Source organism: Lotus japonicus, chromosome 2, assembly GCF_012489685.1.
Source record: "Lotus japonicus ecotype B-129 chromosome 2, LjGifu_v1.2".
Lineage (NCBI taxonomy): Eukaryota > Viridiplantae > Streptophyta > Magnoliopsida > Fabales > Fabaceae > Lotus > Lotus japonicus.
Window position 1 is genome coordinate 42,640,673 of NC_080042.1, and position 16,300 is coordinate 42,656,972.

A 16,300-nucleotide genomic window follows, 5' to 3' on the forward strand; every position below is an offset into this window, starting at 1 on the left:
TCCCCCTATGCATACCAAACCGCCATGTCGTAAAACCCGTTGCTTTAGAGCTTCAAGACAAAGGCTACGATCCGTCACAGAATGAGGACCGTAAACATTTCCAATCAACATTGTTTGATCAATATTAGGCAACTTCACAGTCAGCAGAATAAACCACGTTTCTACGACCACTGTCTAGACCTGCAAAGAACTCTCCCTCCACAAACACATCAAACCCCCTAGCTGTTCCAACAGAAATAGATTCAGCATGCTGCATATTGAGACTTTTAGTCCAAGAAATTACTGTACGCTCCCGAAGTTCATTCAGTTTGGTTTCCTGTAACAGAACCAGTTCTGGTTTCAAATGCAAAATTGCTTTCTTCACTACTTCCCGCTTCGTTGTTTTTCCCAAGCCGCGCACGTTCCATGTCAGCCATGGACCTGACATATTAATTAAGGTGTGGATGATTTTGACGAATTTGGGTTTCTAAACCACGAAGCATCAAAGCCTCTGATCCTCGCAGTTTCAAACGTTTTCCAAGTAGCCATGTTCTCTGAGCTCTAGTTGACACTCCATTCTCCCCAGGAACCGACTCTAGGAAATCAAGTGGGAGGGGTTTCGATTTGTTCTTGCTTCCCTTAGGACGACCCCGCTGTGAAGACTTCTTTGACGAATTTGTATTCAGGTCGTTCTCTTCTATTCGAGTCACAAGGACAGCAGCAGCAGCAGGTGTGACTGGACCAGGAAACACAGAAGATGGCGAAAGTGGTGAGCATGAACGAATTTTTACCTCAGGTGTGGAAGCTAGGCGCACTGTAGCCTCTGGTATTGCACGATGTCGAATTATTTGGTGTGGTGATTGTAAGATCAAGTTTTGATCGAGTAGTACAACTCTATGTTTTGATGATTACAAGTTAACATTTTAGTATGAACAATTATGGTACTCTAACATGTTTTCTGAGTGTGCTCTTAACAGGCTCTGACCTTAACACAATCTCACACAAATCAGAAGCACTGTGCTTAAAGAGTGACGCAAGCAACGCTTTCGCAATCTCTATGTTCAATCTTAACTGTAGAAAAGCTTCAGAAGATCTGAAGATAATCAAGCTCTGATATGGACTCAACTCACTTCAAGTTCTGAAGATCCAGACGTTCTGACAACCCAGACACTCTGAAGGTTCAGATGTTCTGATGGTGTAGAAGACTCTGAAGATCCAGAAGCTGAAAAGTGAAGACTCTGAAGTCCAGAAGCAAAATGGCTCTGAAGACCAAGTACTTCTCCTCTGAGTTCAGAATCAGAAGATACAACGGTCAGAGGATCTATGCTTCCATCTGACTCTAATCAACAAGCTTCACAAGTTCCAACACGAAGCATTCCTCTGATCAGAAGTCTACTAGGTTAAAGGTTAAGTCACTATCCAAAGTAAAAAAGCAAATGTACTATCCGGACGACCTAACCTAACATTCTCAGCCATAACAGAAGCTGGAAATTCCAGATCTGCCCTCCAACGGTAGCATTCCCATGCAATGTTCAAACCCTAATCCTTGGAGTATAAATAGAGGCTGAAGATTGAAAGATGCGGTTGGAAGATTCTCATACGCGCAAGCCATATTCAAACCTTCTAAGCATTCTTTCTTCATTGAATTCATTGTGTTTACTACAAGCTTTTAAGAAGCAATTTCTTTGTAAACAATATTTCTTAAATAGTTGTTTAGTTTACCTTTAGGAGATCAAGGTTGATCGGATCCTAGAGAAGACTAAGAGAGTGAATCTTAGTGTGAGCTAAGTCAGTGTATTGTTAGTCACTTGTAGGTTTCAAGTGCAGTTGTAACAATTATCTGATTAGTGGATTGCCTTCATTCTAAGAAGGAAGAAATCACCTTAACGGGTGGACTGGACTAGCTTGAGTGATTCATCAAGTGAACCAGGATAAAATCCTTGTGTGCTTTTCTAATCTCTTATCTTAAGCACCTTACTTGTGTCTCGAGAGATTTGATAAAATCTTAAGGTGGAAGTTCTATTCTGAAAACGCTATTCAAACCCCCCCTTTCTACCGTTTTTCATACCTTCAATTGGTATCAGAGCGCAAGTTCTGATTACCACACCAAACAGTGTTCAGTGATCTGGGCCGGTGTGAAAAACAAATGGCTACCACCAGTGAAACGCAAAAAGATGGCTACAATGCAAAGCCTCCCATGTTCGATGGTCAAAGGTTCGAATATTGGAAAGAAAGAATAGAAATTTTCTTTCTGGGCTTCGATGCAGATCTCTGGGATATCATTGTGGATGGCTATAAGCGTCCAGTTGATGCAGATGGCAAGAAGATCTCCAGATCAGAGATGACTGCTGAGCAAAAGAAGCTCTACTCACAGTGTAACACCCCGATTTCGGTGGCGTCACTTTAGTAACCAAAAATCAAATAAAGCGGAAAAGCAGGTATATTTTTTTTTCTCGTTTTGTTTAAATAATAAACTTAAAGACTTGTCGAAATAAAGACTCAACCCAATCGCGATTAACAGCGACTAATATACAATATAAGTACCGCCCTTGCTGCAACTAAAAACATCGTCACGAGCGTCCTCAAGAGACGGAAAGTAACGTCATGTAACTGAAAGTAGTGCCCGCAAGCAAATAAGTGCAACCCATAGTCAGAGTCATACGTTTTATAAATACAGTCCTCCAAGAACGTAAGTCAGCCTAAAACGGCCTCCAAAAGACCTCCTACGTCCGACAAACTCCTTGTGATCCTCATGGAAGAGAACCACACAACAAGCTTATAGTCGGGGACCTACCCTGCCCCAAAATAAGAAATGGCAATCAGAGCTATGACAACAACACCCGATATACTACACCCCTAACATCGACCCTCATCTAATCCTGCATGAAGTTCGGTTCCACGTCGAAGGCTCAGTAATAGTCATCTCGCTCCGGGTCCTCCCCGATTGACGAACCATCACGAATCAGTTGTTGAACGTCTGGCAGCAGGCCGACCGCCCAAACACAAACATGAACACAAAGCCAAGGCGCGAGGGTCAACTCACATAATATAATAGATAATACAAGCAACATGTGAAGAATAAGGGGGTATATATATATGTTATATATATACATATAAGTTCTGTATTGCCTTCCCTAAGGTATATACATGGCATGTTATCGAATCTTTAGTAACAACACAATATTCAATATCTCAACAATTCAACAAATAACATGACGACGTTCACCAATATCAAATCATCAAAATCTCAACATATGAAGTTAGGTGATAACGTTAGTCAAACAATGTATCGTCCTCCCAACGCACAAGTGTCTAACTAAACAAATGTTCCCTGTCGTTCGCCCTGGGGTAAACGACGATGAAATCTCACGCTTCAATGAAGTCTCACGCTTCAATGGAGTCTTACGCTTCAGTGAAATCTCACACATTCACGAAGTCTCACGCTTCAGTGAATTTTCGCGCCTTCACGAAGTCTCACGCTTCAGTGAAGTTTTGCGCCTTCATGAAGTCTCCCGCTTCAATGAAGTTTCACACCTTCACGAAGTCTCACGCTTCAGTGAAGTTGCACGCCTCCGCAAAGTCTCCCGCTTCAGCGAAGGTTCCCGTCTCCACGAGGTCTCCCGCCTCAGTGAAGTTTCTGCTTTCACAAAGTCTCACACTTCAGTGAATTTGCACACTTTCACGAAGTCTCACGCTTCAGTGAAGTTCCATGCTTTCACGAAGTCTCATGCCTCAGTGAAGCTTCTCGGCTCATCCTTTGGATGGCTAAATAAACTGCTCAAAGAGCGAAGGAGTACCAATGTACTTGGAAACTTATAGTTGCCTGGCTTATCCTTTAGATAGCCAAACAACAAACTGCTCATCGAGCAAAGATTACCAACATACTCAGAAACTCATTAGTTTCCCCAAAACTTGGATTCGGCGACACTTCTCATTTTCCAAAACTAACATCCAAGCTCTAAGCTTTCATCTGACATTGTTATCATTATTAAAAGGGTTCAGAGGTTGTTTAGTGTATTATGAATTTTCCTTGTAAAATAGTTTCCATTTAGGTTGATCTCTAATCTTATAAGTTTAAAAGATCCCATCATCCCAAGTAATTCCCAGAGAAGGTCTCGATCCATTAAAACAATAACAAGGCCCGAACCTCCGTTCGTCCCGTTAAACTTTCCCAAAATCTCATGATAAATCTGGCATAACTGCTCGTTATCCTCACTCTGATGTACAACAAATATATGTGTAATTGCATAATCAAATTAGCACAATCTGAAAGTCATGGCACATATATCAACACATCCTAGATTAACCATTTAGCACATAGCATGTGAATCAATATCAACACATCCTATATTAACCATTTAGCACATAGCATGTGAATCAATAGCAAAAACAAATCCAGCGATAAATATTCAACATTGTCAGCCGAAGCCTCAGAAAACGTTTCCCAGTCAATCACAATCAGGTGCATAAACAATAAATCGAGTCGAATTCATCGACGCCTAAAACATTAGCTAGCAAGGTAAGTTGCCCTCACCTCTAGTTCCTCCAGAATCACAGTGTCAGTCACACTCACAAGCTTGCTCAGTCAAGTCCAAGGTTTCCACAAACGAACCTTAGAGCAAACAAAGCAAAAATCAATCAAAATAAGTCGGTACAATCGAAACAATACTATCTAACGTTAGACAAAGCTCAAGAAGCTTCAGAGTACAACATTTAGGCACGAATGGAAGGGCTTTCCCCGAATGGATGAGTTTTGACTCGATTCAGGTTTTGTACAAAAACACTTTATTCGCTAAAACGTGCATAACTCGAGCTACAAACTCGGAATGACACGAAACCAAAACCAAAATTTCGACAACGGAGAGAGCTATGCTATAATTCAGGTCATATAGACCCAAAAATTATTTTTGGACACGGTACCATGGCAAATAAGTTTCGGCCACTATCAAAATAGGGTTTTCCGAACTTTTTCTTCAATCTAATTTAATTCCTAGGTATTCTTAGGCGATATCTAGGCCATGGAAACTCTCAGAAAATTTATTAGGTCGAAAACTAACACAGGGGTATTTTGGTCAGTGTTTTCAGCCCGAAAACTAAATTTGATGAGCGTGTTCCTAACGACATTTATAACAACTAATCCTACTGACACTAAGCTCAGTCGAGAGTTTTTAATCAAAAGAACGAAGCTTTGGTAAGAAAATGTGTATTTTCAAATAATTGAAGCTCCGCGACGATTCGGCGAGATTCAGCAGAAAACAACCGGATATTCATGCTCTTGGGCATGTAGGCAATAAGTTTAGACACTGAAATCAAGTTATTTGGACAGTTTTACAAAAAGCTCAAAACTTTGAGCACAGAAAGACATAGAGAAAAGCGACAGAATTGACGATCAGAAGTAAGGAATAGCATCTACACCTCGAGGTCTACGCGTAGCAACGAACGGTGCAACGATCAGGCAAGAATCGGCGAAAATCAATTCCCCCCTTTTTCTTCTCAAGCTCGCGACCTCTTGGTGATGGTGGTGATGAATTTTTTTCATTTCTCACCTATTTATAGGTGAGGGAAAATGCGGAAAAATCAAAATTTCACGATTCCGATTTTTCCTGCGCGTTCCTCTGTTAATTCTAAGATAGATTCTAGCGACAAAATTCCAGAACTCGAAACAGGTTTCTTGGAATTAAAGCAAACGATCCAAAGTCGTGTGAATCGATTTAACCTGAAAAACTACTTTTTGCAGTTGATGTCGGATGAGAAAACTTTCTTCTGAAGAAAGATTAGAAACATCGAAAGAAATAGGTACACGCGTGTGGAATCTTCGTTTGAAGCTTCGAATAGAAAAAGTCTTCATCGACTGTTTATTTTAAGTTTCTTGAGCTATCAGGGATTTAGTTTCGGCAAACTTCCGATAATTGGAATCGGACGTTCGTACATTCCAGAGTTTTGTGTCGATACACTTGTCATGGAAATGAATAAGAGAAATTCTTATATTTCTCTGAAGATTTTTGGAATTAGTTCCTATAGTGCTTTAGGAGTAAATTAATCGTTTACTTACGCTCTTGCCCTAGGCATAAGTGAATAAGACTCGCGCTATAACTTATATCGACTTTAATACTATTCTTAGTCTTTTCCTGAACTTTCTCCTTCATAAATTTATTCCATTCAGTAAACACTTGTTCAGGTTTCCTTCACGATACATCGAAATCTAATCGTGGTTAGGAATTTAATTAATTAATTATATAACTGAAATTTTGGGTCTCACACACAACACCACAAAGCTAGAGCTATTCTTCTTAGTGCTATTTCCTATGGAGAGTACCAGAAGATTACAGATCGTGAGTTTGCCAAGGGCATCTTTGATTCCTTGAAGATGTCTCATGAAGGAAATAAGAAAGTGAAAGAATCAAAGGCGCTGTCCTTGATCCAGAAGTATGAATCCTTCATCATGGAGCCTAGCGAGTCCATTGAGGATATGTTCTCCAGATTTCAGTTGCTTTTAGCTGGAATAAGACCTCTTAACAAAAGCTACACTACAAAAGATCATGTCATAAGGGTCATCAGAAGTCTTCTTGAAAGCTGGATGCCTTTAGTGACTTCAATAGAGCTTACAAGAGATGTTGAGCATATGAGTTTAGAAGAAATCATCAGCATACTGAAATGTCATGAGCTGAAGCGCTCAAAGATGAAGGATCTGAGGAAGAAATCTATAGCCTTGAAATCCAAATCTGAGAAGGCTAAATCTGAGAAGTCAAAAGCTCTTCAAGCTGAAGCAGAAGAATCTGAAGCAGCATCATACGATTCTGATGAAGATGAGCTGACTCTGATCTCTAAAAGGCTCAACCGTATCTGGAAGCACAAGCAGAGCAAGTACAGAGGCTCTAGAAAGGCCAAAGGAAAGTCTGAATCCTCATCAGGCATGAAGAAGTCCTCAATATAGGAAGTCACATGTTTCGAGTGCAAGGAATCAGGGCACTACAAGAGTGACTGTCCAAAGCTGAAAAAGGACAAGAAGCCAAAGAAGCACTTCAAGACAAAGAAAAGTCTGATGGTGACTTTTGACGAATCAAAGTCAGAGGATGTTGACTCTGATGGTGAATTTCAAGGACTCATGGATATTGTCAAAGACAAAGAAGCAGAGTCAAAAGATGCAACTGACTCTGACTCTGCATCAGAAGAAGATCCTAACTCAGACGATGAAAATGAGGTATTCGCCTCTTTCTCAACCTCTGAACTAAAACATGTTTTGTCTGATATTATGGATAAGTATAACTCCTTATTGATTAAGCATAAAAAGTTGAAAAAGGATTTCTCTGCTGCTTCTAAGACTCCTTCTGAACATGAGAAAATTATTTCTGAGTTGAAAAATGATAATCATGCTTTAGTGAATTCTAACTATGTGCTTAAGAACCAAATTGCTAAGTTAGAAGAAGTAATTGCTTGTGATGCCTCTAATAGTAAACATGAATCTAAATATGAAAAATCCTTTCAAAGATTCCTGGCTAAAAGCGTAGACACAAGCTTAATGGCTGGCTTCAATGATCTATGGCGTAAGCAGAAATGGAATGCATGGCATTGGCTATTCTAGACCTAATAGAAATGAGCCTCCTATGCCTAAGGCTAAATCTTTATATGAATGCTTTATACCCTCTAGTACTATATTGTCTGAACCATTACCTGTTAAAGTTGCTAACCCCCCTCTCAAAAAGGGAACCTTCTCCATGTCTAAATATCATGCTAAAATTCCTTTACACTATCATATTGAGAAACCCAAGGTGATCAGAACCTCTAAGGTAACTAACAAGAGAGGACCCAGAAAGTGGGTACCTAAGCATACGATTATCTATGTTGCAGATATCCTTGATAGTTCCACTGAAACACCAATCATGGTATCTGGACAGTGGATGCTCGCGTTACATGACGGGAGAAAGGCGTATGTTCCAAGCGCTAAAACTTAAGCCTGGAGGCGAAGTTGGCTTTGGTGGCAACGACAAGGGTAAAATTGTTGGTACTGGTACTATTTGTGTTGATAGTAGTCCATGCATTGATAATGTTTTATTGGTAGACGACTTAACTCATAACTTATTGTCTATAAGTCAATTAGCTGACAAGGGTTATGATGTTATTTTCAATCAAAAGTCCTGCAGGGCTGTAAGTTAGATCGATGGCTCTGTTCTGTTTAACAGCAAGAGGAAGAAAACATTTATAAGATCAGATTATCTGAGTTGGAATCTCAGAATATGAAGTGTCTTCTTTCTGTTAATGAGGAGCAATGGGTATGACATAGACGGTTAACGCGTGCCAGTATGAGAAAGATTTCTCACCTGAGTAAGCTCAACCTTGTCAGGGGCTTACCCACTCTGAAGTTATCTTCAGATGCTCTTTGTGAAGCATGTCAGAAAGGCAAATTCACAAAAGTCCCTTTTAAGGCAAAGAATGTTGTCTCTACCTCAAGGCCGTTGGAACTTCTGCATATCAACCTGTTTGGACCAGTGAAAATTGAGTCTATAGGTGGCAAGAGATATGGGATGGTCATTGTTGACGACTATAGCCGCTGGACATGGGTAAAATTTCTATCCCGCAAGGATGAGTCTCATTCTGTGTTCTCTACCTTCATAGCCCAAGTGCAAAACGAGAAGGCTTGTAGGATTGTGCGTGTCAGAAGTGACCATGGTGGAGAGTTTAAGAATGACAAGTTTGAGAGTCTGTTTGATTCCTATGGAATTGCACATGATTTCTCTTGTCCCAGAACTCCTCAAAAAAATGGTGTTGTTGAGAGGAAGAACAGAACTCTTCAGGAGATGGCTAGAACCATGCTCCAAGAAACTGGCATGGCTAAGCACTTTTGGGAAGAGGCAGTAAACACAACATGTTACATTCAGAACAGAATCTCTGTGAGACCAATTCTGAATATGACTCCTTATGAATTGTGGAAGAAAATAAAACCCAACATTTCTTATTTTCATCCTTTTGGCTGTGTTTGTTATGTTCTTAACACTAAGGATATATTGCATAAATTTGATGCTAAGTCTTCTAAATGTCTATTACTTGGTTACTCTGATCGTTCTAAAGGTTTCAGATGCTAAAACTATTGAAGAATCTATTCATGTTAGATTTGATGATAAGCTTGACTTTGATCAGTCAAAGCTAGTCTAGAAGTTTGCAGATTTAAGTATAAATGTTCCTGACAAAGGCAAAGCTCCAGAGGAAGCTGAGCTAGAGGAAGATGAACCAGAAGAAGAAGCTGGTCCCTCTGATTCACAATCTCAGAAGAAGAGTAGAATCACTGCGGCTCATCCTAAGGAATTGATTCTGGGTAACAAAGATGAACCAGTCAGAACCAGATCAGCCTTCAGACCCTCTGAAGAGACCTTGCTCGGTCTCAAAGGATTAGTGTCCTTAATTGAACCTAAGTCAATTGATGAAGCTCTTCAAGACAAGGATTGGATTCTGGCTATGGAAGAAGAACTGAATCAATTTTCCAAGAATGATGTTTGGAGCCTAGTGAAGAAGCCTCAAAGTGTTCATGTAATTGGAACCAAATGGGTGTTCAGAAACAAGCTGAATGAGAAAGGAGATGTAGTCAGAAACAAGGCAAGGCTAGTTGCTCAAGGCTACAGTCAGCAGGAAGGAATAAACTATATTGAAACATTTGCTCCAGTAGCAAGACTAGAAGCAATCAGACTGCTAATCTCTTTCTCAGTGAATCACAACATAATTCTTCATCAGATGGATGTTAAGAGTGTCTTCCTAAATGGTTACATCTCAGAGGAAGTCTATGTTCATCAACCCCCAGGCTTTGAAGATGAGAAGAACCCTGACCATGTTTTCAAATTGAAGAAATCACTCTATGGTCTGAAGCAAGCTCCTAGAGCATGGTATGAGAGACTCAGCTCATTCCTTCTGGAAAATGAGTTTGTAAGGGGTAAAGTAGATACAACTCTCTTTTGCAAAACTTACAAAGATGATATCTTAATTATGCAAATTTATGTTGATGATATTATATTTGGCTTTGCTAATCAATCTCTATGCAAAGAATTTTCTGAGATGATGCAGGCTGAATTTGAAATTAGTATGATGGGAGAACTCAAGTACTTTCTGGGTATACAAGTTGATCAAACACCAGAAGGAACGTACATCCATGAGAGCAAGTACACTAAAGAACTTCTGAAGAAGTTCAACATGACAGAATCTACAATTGCTAAGACTCCAATGCATCCTACATGCATCCTGGAGAAAGAAGATGCAAGTGGTAAAGTTTGTCAGAAGCTCTATCGCGGTATGATATGATCACTTCTATACTTAACTGCATCTAGGCCAGACATTCTATTTAGTGTTCATCTATGTGCTCGTTTCCAATCAGATCCGAGGGAAACCCACTTAACTGTTCTTAAGAGGATCCTGAGATATCTGAAAGGTACCACTAACCTTGGCTTGATGTATAATAAAACATCAGAGTATAAGCTTTCAGGTTACTGTGATGCTGATTATGCTGGAGATAGAACAGAGAGAAAATGCACTTCTGGAAATTGTCAATTTCTGGGAAGCAACTTAGTCACATGGGCAAGCAAGAGGCAATCAACCATTGCACTATCCACTGCAGAGGCAGAATATATCTCAGCAGCAATTTGCAGCACTCAGATGCTCTGGATGAAACATCAGCTGGAGGATTATCAAATCCTTGAAAGCAACATCCCAATCTATTGTGATAACACTGCTGCAATCTCACTGAGTAAGAATCCTATCTTACACTCAAGGGCAAAACACAATGAGGTAAAGTATCATTTTATTAGAGATTATGTTCAGAAGGGCGTACTTCTTCTGAAGTTTGTTGATACTGACCATCAATGGGCAGATATCTTTACAAAGCCCTTAGAAGACGATAGATTTAATTTCATTCTGAAAAATCTGAATATGGACTTTTGTTCAGCATGAAGATGGATCAGAACCTCTGACTATGATGCTTCTTTATCAGAAGATGTCTAGTTCATAAGGTAACTCCATCAAAGGATAAGTACCCATTGGTGCTCACTCTGATGCCGAGACAGTAAACGTGTGTCAGTAGCTATGATACATCGTTCCTTGTGCCCGTACTGACAGTCTATCGTAATGAGTGTTGATGTGCTTCTCTCCATCGTGTGCTATGTGTATTAACTGTTGCTATGATGTCTTTAATTTTTAACCGTTGATTTTACCTTTCTTTTTAATCAACAACGGTTATTTTCAAAAACCCACTATACACACATGTTCTCCATCACTTACTGATTTACTCTCTCTCTCTTCGGTTTGAAAATCCCTTAACCCCCACGATCTCTCTCTCTCTATTCATCCTCTTTCTTTCTACCCAAACCATCAACCGCTCAAAGATGGTGAAATCTAACAGAGGTAAAACTGCCGATGGAACCAGATTTTCTGTCATGGTAGTAGGTCAAATTACCGGTCAATCGGGCTCTGCAAATCAAAGAAATCAACCAGAAGCTCAAGCTACAGGGCAGATGATTCCTCTCGCACAAAGGGGTTGTGCCGTTACGTGTGTCTACTCTTCTGATGAACTCTAGGTTCTTGCTGAATGGAGATTCGACCTTGACAACATTGCTGCAAATGGGTATGATCTTCGTCCTGAAGTTCAAGCTCAAGGCTGGGAAGAATACTTCAACAGGCTTCGTGGTCCAGTCTACGTCAAGTTGGTAAAGGAATTCTGGAAACATGCCGATTTTGATGACAATCAAGTGGTTTCCTACATTGTTGGCAGAAGAATCATCATCACGGAGAAATCGATTGTTGATCTTCTGGGTGAGCACACTGGCACAGGCTATAGATTCCAACTGACGGAATCAAAGGTGAAACCCAAGACCAAAGAAGGAACCAACAAAGCTCTCTACACAAACTATAAGCCTGGCAAGAGTGACTACAAAGTATTGGAACTTCATCCTAAGCTGAGGATTTGGCACAAGATTCTACTTCATTGCATCAATCAAAGACCAAAGGGAAGCTCTCCAGACTACATCAACTTTTGTCAGAAAGTGATGCTCTTCTTCATTCAGGATCGCAAGAAGATCTGCCTTCCTTTATTCCTGTTCTCTTACCTCAAAGAATGCATCAGGAAGTCCAGAACAACTGCTTCTCTAAAGTCTGCTATCAGATACATTACTTTTGGAAGATTGCTCTCAGACCTCTTCATTGAAAGCAAGTTAATAGAAGATTTGACTAAGGTAGGCTGCACAGAGGATCTGACGACTGTTGTTGGTGATGTCTTCACCTCCACATCCATGAAGAAGATGGGTTTAATCAAGAGAAAGGTTGCACCTGCTCATGAAGACACCTCTGATGAAGTCAGACAGAGAAGAGTCCCTCTGATCAATTACCCTCTGTGGTCCCAAGCTGATGATCCAGTTGCTATTTTGCACTATCTCGATGACTTGAGGCAACAAGGTTATGAAATAGATGTGGACGAGTTCTTCAGAACCCTGCCACCAGCTCCAGAGTTTGATTCTCCTCCCAAGAACAAGAAGAAGAAAAAAATCATAATAGAGGAATCCTCTGAAGAGTCTGATCCTTCTGATGGTGTTGATCAGAAGAAGAAGAAGAAAAATGACAAGCCTAAGAGGAAGCATGAGGAACCCACCAAGCCAGATGCTCCATCTGATGGTGATGGTGATGATGCTCCTGCACCAAAGAAGAAAAAGAAGCAAGTGAGAATAGTGGAGAAGCCAACCCGTGTGGAACCAGCTGTTGAAGTAACGAGAACTGAGGCTCCTGCCAGGGTTACTCGGTCTGCAGTGAAATCTTCAAGTAAGTTTGCTATTGCATTTAATGATGATGATTTAAATGCTTTTGATGCACTCCCTATTTCTGCACTTCTTAACCGAACTGCTACCCCACTCTCTCCTATTCAAGAGTCTCAACCAGCTGAACAACACACCTCTCCACCCACTTCACCAAGATCTTCATTCTTTCAACCCTCTCATGAAGAAGCACCTCTTTGGAATATGCTTCAGACTCCAAGACCCTCTGAACCTACCTCACCCATAACCATTCAATACAACCCACAAACCTCTGAACCCATTATCTCAGAACAATCTCAACCTGAACCCAGAACCTCTGATCACTTTGTCCCCAGAGCATCAGATCATCCTGTTCGCAAAACAACTGATATAGAAACCACAACTCCTTGTCCCTCTGTATCTTTTCCCACAAATGTTGCTGACTCCTCACCCTCCAATAACTCTCAATCCATTCGCAAATTTGATCAAATTGCGAAAGAAAAGGAGTCTGCCATTCCTGAGTACTACCATACTGTACCAAGCCCAAGGAGATATCATGGAACTAGACCAGAACGTCTAGTTGACCCAGATCATCCTATTCAAGTAGTCCCTCTGAATGCAACATCTCCTTCATCTCAACCCATCCAACCAGCACTTCCCTTACAACCAGAACTTATTCAACTAGAACCTATTCAACCAGAGAACTCAGTCTCTAACCATTCCTCGGTTAGATCTCCAAACCCTGAGGTTGAAACCTAACCTTGAGATCAACAATTCAAATGTTCAAACTTTAGATGTTGGTTCTCCTCAAGGTGTTTCTGAAGCCAATATCAGTAACCACCCCACTTCTCCTGAAACCAATCTCTCCATTGTTCCCTATACATATCTCAAACCAAATTCCCTTCTTGAGTGCATCAGTATGTTTAATTATGAAGCATCATTAATGATCCGCAATGTGCAAGGTCACACTGACCTTCATGAGGATCCTGACTCTGTTGCTGAAGAATGGGATCATCTGTGTGATTGGATGATTGCTCAAGTTCCTATTATGATGAGTCATCTCACAGCTGAAAGGGATCAGAGGATTGAAGCTGCTAGGCAGCGTTTCAACATAAGAGTGGCTATGCATGAACAACAGCTAAGGGTTGAGTTACTTGAAGCTATTGAGGAAGCAAGAAAGAAGAAAGAACAAGCAGAAGAAGCTGCACGCCTAGAAGCTGAACAAATTGAAAATGCAAAGTTAGAAGCTCTGAAAGAAGCTGAAAGGCTACAGGCTGAAGCTGAAGCTCTAATATGTGAAGTTCTTGCACCAGTGCCTTTTACAAGTGCTGCCTCACAATCCACTCAAGCTCCTCACTCTGCTCAGGATGTTCAATCTACTTCTACACAGCCAAGTTCTTCCAGACTTGATATTCTGGAACAACGTCTCAACACTCATGAGACTCTCCTGGTCAACATGAATCAAGCACTTCAAGAGCTCCTGCGTCGCACTGCCAAACCTTAGTTTTAGGATCTCTATCGTTTACTTCTTTAATTTGATAACTTTTAGTTCCTTATTTTCATAACTTTAAGATATTTGCTTCTATGTGTTATATCTATTTATTTCCTTAAGTGATTGTTTATTTCATGTTTCTTATTGCATTTATCATAACATACGTTTGAAAACTTTTTCTTTATAACCATATAACCATTACATCATACATTTACACAAATCTAGAATGGAGGATCCTTCCTCATTCTTCTACATTCCTGGCGCTGCTCCACTCTTTCCCTCTCCAAACGATCCAGTGTGTATTCTATGTTGCCGAGCCTGTTGCTCAGCTCATTCTTCTCCAGACTCTCCTCCATCGTCTCGAGTTTCTTCTCCACTGCTTCTTTCTCTTCCAATAGATTCAGCTCCAGCTGGTACAACTCCTGAATCTTCTCCACGAAGCAGAGGAACTCCTTCAGATCTTTCTCCAACTCTAGACTAAGATCCTCTCCCAGCAGTGTTGTGATCAGCTCATGTATGGTTCTTGAACCATTTGGATGCCTAACATTCAAAAACAAATCTTCTTCAAAGGCTTTCTTTCTGAGCTCTTCTAATGCAACCATGTATGATGCTATTTTATTTGGAATTGATCTTGTTGTGAAGATTACTTAGTTCCTAATCGCTTTATATAAGCATCATCTTCTCTCCGGAAGTTATTGCAACTGCAGTTTCTCGAGGATAAAGTATTGGTAACTGAAGCTTCTATTTACTCCCGTGGCCGGTGGTAAACGTTCTACACATGCATTATTTTTTTTTAATTCGCTAATCTCTTTTTCATCATTAATTAATTCTCCATCTTTTTGAACTTAGTCCTTCCTTAAGGGGGACTACCTTGTACTTCAAGCTAAGTTTTTCACACTTCAAGCTTTTTGCTTATGACAAAAAGGGGGAGTATAACCCAGAGTTTTTGATGTATATGCTGATTAGTGTGATTTTGTTATTCCTTGGAGAATTTAAGAGTTCCATTGTTATGACCATAGATATGTCACTGGGCAAATACAAGGAATACATTTCACTTCTTCTGAAGTGATTTTAGCTGACTCTGATACCCTACTCGTGACTCTGAATACTTATGCGCTATGATTATTTCATTTCACCTATGTCATGCGTTTTCACTATGAACTCTTGTTTTATTTAGCTCAGAATCTAGATATTACTAACGTTTTCATTAAGTCTTAGATTCAGGGGGAGCTAAGCTCAGAATCAAGCTGTGACTTGGATTCAGAATGAGCAAAATAGACCATTCACTTAAGGATAAGTCTAATTCTATTTCTCTAAACTCTGAGTGAATTCAGTTTATTGTTTAAGAATTGTTCATCAAAATACTTGGTTTTGTCATCATCAAAAAGGGGGAGATTGTAAGATCAAGTTTTGATCGAGTAGTACAACTCTGTGTTTTGATGATTACAAGTTAACATTTTAGTATGAACAATTATGGTACTCTAACGTGTTTTCTGAGTGTGCTCTTAACAGGCTCTGACCTTAACACAATCTCACACAAATCAGAAGCACTGTGCTTAAAGAGTGACCCAAGCAACGCTTTCGCAATCTCTATGTTCAATCTTAACAGTAGAAAAGCTTCAGAAGATCTGAAGATAATCAAGCTCTGATATGGACTCAACTCACTTGAAGTTCTGAAGATCCAGACGTTCTGACAACCCAGACACTCTGAAGGTTCAGATGTTCTGATGATGTAGAAGACTCTGAAGATCCAGAAGCTGAAAAGTGAAGACTCTGAAGTCCAGAAGCAAAATGGCTCTGAAGACCAAGTACTTCTCCTTTGATTTCAGAATCAGAAGATACAACGGTCAGAGGATCCATGCTTCCCTCTGACTCTGATCAACAAGCTTCACAAGTTTCAACACGAAGCATTCCTCTGATCAGAAGTCTACTAGGTTAAAGGTCAAGTCACTATCCAAAGTAAAAAAGCAAATGTACTATCCATCTCCGGCGCCGCCACCTTAACCGGCAAAGCCGCACCCGCCGTGAGACTCACATCTTCCAGCGCAACAGTGGATGCTGGTTTACAACA